The sequence below is a fragment of the Dendroctonus ponderosae genome, unplaced genomic scaffold (genome assembly GCF_020466585.1).
Source record: "Dendroctonus ponderosae isolate FM_Combo_2020 unplaced genomic scaffold, Dpon_F_20191213v2 Dpon_F_20191213_518, whole genome shotgun sequence".
NCBI classification, from domain to species: domain Eukaryota; kingdom Metazoa; phylum Arthropoda; class Insecta; order Coleoptera; family Curculionidae; genus Dendroctonus; species Dendroctonus ponderosae.
In genome coordinates, this window is record NW_026018734.1 from 8,035 (window position 1) to 13,514 (window position 5,480).

At 33.8% G+C, this 5,480-nt stretch overlaps 1 long non-coding RNA gene across 1 annotated transcript; it reads left to right on the forward strand.

Annotated features, from left to right (window-relative positions):
* Positions 1–4,677: 4,677 nt before the first annotated feature.
* LOC125504691 lies at positions 4,678–5,222 on the forward strand. Its single transcript, XR_007281660.1, has 2 exons — positions 4,678–4,843; positions 4,901–5,222. It is a non-coding gene; the product is annotated as an uncharacterized LOC125504691 (long non-coding RNA).
* Positions 5,223–5,480: the final 258 nt, after the last annotated feature.

Consider the following 5,480-nt stretch of genomic DNA (forward strand, 5'->3'; position numbering starts at 1 on the left):
TAATTAAAATACGCACAAAAAACAGAATTTATAAAATTAATATTCAAAAATATTATACACGATTTCTGAATTCCATAACATGCATATTAACGCAAGTAAAGCAAAATGGTCTTTAAAAATGCACTAAGTTAAAGAATGGACAGTGAAAATATAGCGCAAACTTGCTAAATTTTCATATTCAGCTAATTTGGTATAAAATGAAGGCGGTTATTTTTATTATCTATCACTTAATTTAAATCTTTTCTTACCTTCATAACTTCTTTAACAGATCTCGAGGTCATATCATGAATTTAAGCTTTTAAACAGTCCTGGAATATAGAGAATAACGTCAAATTCACATATACTGGCTRGTAAACCGTGTGTTAGATATGAGAAATATGTAGATATTAACCGTTGTGATATGAGGAAATRGTTCTAAAATGCRTTCAGTGAGTRTTAATAATCGAATTGAAAGCCTATACAGCTTGCAATCTTAAASTATATTAATGTTCAGGATATACCTGGAGYTACTTYCATTAATGCAAAATAGTTGTTATAAATAGTTGAAATGCAGACATATTGAATCCATAAAATCCACATGTGACATATGAAATCCCTGAAAATGCAGACATATTTTCAATTCCTTATTAAGTATGTATCCGGTTATCAAAAAGCAACATAAAGTTTAATTATTGTCAAAAAATTTGACCCTAATGATTGATTAGGGATCAGAGGAACTTTATCCAAACACAGACAGTGCAGTTGCACGTTTAGAAGCAGTGGTTTAAATTATTTATTCTAGAAGACATGTATTTATATTATTGCTGCCGTTATTTTAAAGTTATTTAATTTGTAGCGAAATTTTGCCTGTTCCTGGATAGACAAAGCGAAGTTTGCTACGAAATTGTACAGTTATTTCGCGAATAGCATCCCATTGAATTAAACGTCCTCATCATAATCGCCACGCCAAATCAGCTGAATATAATGTTTCAATGCATCTTACTATTTTTCCTTCGACCTTAAGTACCAACAAGTAAGTGTGTAAATATTAAACGAATAACCCAGACTAGCCATTAGTTTAACAGATAAATAGCGTTGTATTTCAAAATTACGCTTATCTGATTGGCTTTGACGACGCCGATTAGAAGAACACCACTACCCACAGATTTCCTGACTACTTTTCTATACCATCTTGAAGGCATATTGGACTAACGTGTACTATTTTCTTCATTTTTAATAGAACACGTGTCACATGGTTAATATTCATGGGTAACTGAACGCCGGAAAAGTTAAACTTCCATGCTCAATTTAAAGACGAAAAATTCATTAAAATTTATAAAAATTAAAGTCACATACAATCTATAACATATATGTTGATGACTGCTCACTATTTACTTCAAAATGAGTCAAAAATTGTGCTGCTTCCGATTCAGAAAGTTACAACAACAAGAATATGTTTTTTTAATAGTAGACACGCATCATATTACAAAAAGAAATAACTACATACACATTCTTTAAAAATATGAAAATGAAGTAATTAAAATATGTTGCTGATTTCTTTTCGGGAAGAACTTGGTAATCCTTGAATGTGCAGATTAAGATAACTTTTGAGAATAAACGTCGAGCGTAAACGACATTTGTAGGTGTAATCCGCGCATCACGTATATAACACGTATATAACTTTATTATAATACTTAATTTGCCAATGAAAATCATCAGCGTTTTCCAAAAGCCGCATTTAAAAATATGCTTAAAACAGAAATTTACTTTTTTTACCAAACAGTCCTCATTGGTGTAATCTCAAACTCGCTGCTTTGGAGATAGATATACTTTTAACTTTTAATAAATAATATTTTAAAAGAAAATTACAATTCATTGCTGGTTCTCCAAAACAATATTTAATTCTCTAATTACTGAAATTAAACTTTTTGGTAAATTTATAGAAACATAAAGGAAAAATGTAATTTCGTGTATACGATACGACTTAGCTCCAGACAAAATAATCAGCTTATAGAAAAGTTGTAAATGAAAAATTCGTAAACCTTTGGCTCACATCAAATTCTATACACAGGCAGCACCTTGCACTAAAACTGTGCAAAAGCTGTGTATTTCAAAGCTCAAATTAACCTCCAGGGCTTTCAGGCAAAACGGCATAAAAATTCGGCTGAATTTAGGTTCCGAATATCTCACAGCGGAATATTTCAAATGTTGAAAAAGTGTTAAATCCACATCTATTTCTGATGGGAACATTACTATCATTGATCAGTCGAATTTTTTTTCATTAGTCATTATTGTCTTAGATAATACCGTCCAATCATATATTAATTTATAGGTGCGTGTTTCAATAAAACAACAATAAAAGCAGGACCAAGTCCGTTCCCCCTTTCAAACCTATCTGAGCTAAAATCCATTACTCCAAAACAATACGGCGGTTGTCCACCACCCACAGAGTCTGAATTTGGGGGATGATTTTTGAATGACCACTCGTGCGAGAGATATTCTGTTTAAATTTATTGTTTGGTTTTTAAAGTTGGTTTCATATTATCTGATGGATTAGCGGGGGGCTGGGAAGATGAATATTCGAATATGGGGTCGCAGAAGTGGAAACTTGAACAAAGAAACAGTATGAAAATGCTTGAATATTTCAGTGKGTAACATCTTTTTGCTAAAAGGTGGTCGCAAACGTTTATATTATTCAATTCAGTGGCTGTACATTTTTATCACATAAATATATTCCTTAYGAGTCAATATTTTGAATTAGTGAGTTTCGATYATTGAGAGATTTGCATATTCAAATGTCAAAAATGTACTTCCGTTTCYGTGAATGAGTTTGAAACTAAAAGCACGCAAGCAAAGAAYAAATTTATTTTCAGAATATTGTATACCAAGCATTCAATAATTATTTTTAGTCAACTGCAACAWGAGACTGCCAACAAAACCAGAAATTTTGCAATGCGGTATCAATTGATTGGATATTTCTTGCTCAACTTAGTTGCAGAAAAGTATCAGTTCACATTTCCAAATAAGAAAAAGGAAAGAAATAAAATAAAAGAATGATATCAATGAATGATCAAATAATCTTCCAAAATTCGAAAAGGAAGTTAAGCATCGTTGGTTATTACTTAGGTTATTCACTATAGTAACTTTTTTGTACATTGCGCCATTTCTGTTAGATTTCATGAAAAAAAGCAGACTTGATTAGAAGTTTCTCTAAATTAATATGAAATTTCAGTTTAAATGCAGTTTCATCTTTCGTTGGACTTACTAGGTTCTTTCACTTATCTAATGACGATTGTCTCTTGGCAGTTGAGTAAGTAACGGGTTATCCAATTCGAGATTGGGAAAGTAAAACCTTGTTATTTGCTATCTGTTAAAGGTAAACGTCATCCGAAGCGTTTTTGTTTTAGTTGAAGGTTTGAAATTTTGGAATATGGATCGTTCAACTGTCGAAGAACGCGTAAAAATTATTAAATGTTACTATAAAAATGGTGACTCTGCCGCCTGTCAACGTTTAGGTCTTTACGAGCAGATTACGGTCGACATAATCGACCCACAGAGCAAATAATTTCGAACACAGTGGACAAATTTTAAGATACTTGATCGGTTACTGAAATTGTAAAGCCTGTGYATCATCGCAAYATTCGTTCAGCTGAAGATATTGCCGTTGTTGATCAAAGTGTGGAGGAAGAACCGAATTCGTCGATTCCCCGACGTGATTAACWTTTGGGCTTGTCTTACGGCTCAGTGTGGCCAATTTTGCAAYTGGATTTGAAGCTCCAACCGTACAAAGTGCAACTGACTCAAGAACTTAAGCCTCAAGTTCATGGSCAACGCAGAACATACGCAAATTGGGTGGTTGAACAGCAAGCTGTTGATGATGATTTTTCGAACCGMATTTGCTTCAGGGATRAGGCTCATTTTTCGCTCGGTGGTTACGTGAATAAACAGAACAACCGTATAGGGGGCTCTCTAAATCCTCAGCTGATCGCAGAAAAACTTTTGCATCCTGAAAATGTGACCGTATGGTGTGCATTATGGTCCGGTGGTGTTAGTAGCCCGTATTTTTTTTAAACGATCAAGGAAGAGCTGTAACAGTCAATTCTGAGTGTTATGAACGCATGTTAACCGATTATTTTTGGAGAGAAATTGAAGATTATAATTTAGAAGACATGTGGTTCAAGCAGGATGGGCAACGTTGTGTGACTATACAACACTGACAGTGAGAGCCCTATTGCAAGAGAAATTTCCGGGACGCGTAATTTCTAGATTGAGTGATGTCAATTGGCCCGCAAGATCCTGCGACTTAACACTGTTAGATTTCTTTTTGTGGGGCGATGGAAAAGACCGTGTTTACGCCAACAATCCTCAAACTCTTGAGCAACTGAAAGCATATATCCGTGAAGTTATGATCGAGATATTACCGGTAATGTGCCGGCAAGTCATTCAAAACTACCTCAAAAGGATTGAGGCCTGTAGGAGGTCCTGTCGAGGACATTTAAATGATATTGTTTTTCACGTATAATGGCAAGGTTTAATCTTTATATTGAATAAAAATTTTCCTCTGTATATTAAAGTTCCTTAAAAACATTATTGCAATGCTAAATTTGTCCAAATGCGGTACTTAATTCTTATCAAAACCTAGCTTCTGCGACCAGACTAAATATAAGAACAATGACAAAACTTCTCTGTACTTTTTTAAGTTTTTGCAGGTGATTTGTTCTTTCATCCATCATTAGCAGTATTTCGCCTGTCATCCAAAATTTACTTTTTCCCTGTCTTTGGTTCTAATTGCTTCTTCTGCTAAAATACTCAGTACTTTTGCATTTCCATTGATCTTGTGTGTGACACTGTGAATCTGTTAATTGTGAGTAGCGATATTTACTACTCTTCGCAAAAGCAGCAATCGTATTTTTATTATTAGTACCTATTGGAGTAAAACTGGAAGCCGATAATCACAGTTTGAAAATGTATTTTTATGGTACCTGCAATCCTGTATCGTTTTCTAAAATGCCTTGCTACTTATGTTTCCGTTATACAGTCTTAAACCAAATATATCCCCAGATATTAATTCAGATAAGCCAACAAACGCAGAATTCCATCGGCAACCAATCCAGCGAAATGCCTATAACCAAATCAGATGATTTGCCCATAAGCACATGTGTCTGTTAATAGATAACGCATTCTTGCGACCGTAGGTTGCAAGAATGCAGTCAGATTATATCAAAATATATTTATTTACTTGATAAGTCGTAATTATAATACTGTTGTACTACCACAATTATTACCGCTGATCTGATAAATATAGTGTTTTGCATTCGTTTCGTTGGCGGAGAAAAGTATATCCGTTTGAAATCAATGCAAACCTGTTAAATGTTTCTTCTGAACGATAATCATAAGATCAAGGTTTTGCGATGATAAACTACATAAGGGACATGCACCTACTTACACAGGAAATTTGTTAAAACGTAATTTCTACATTACATAAATCACGAAATTATTAC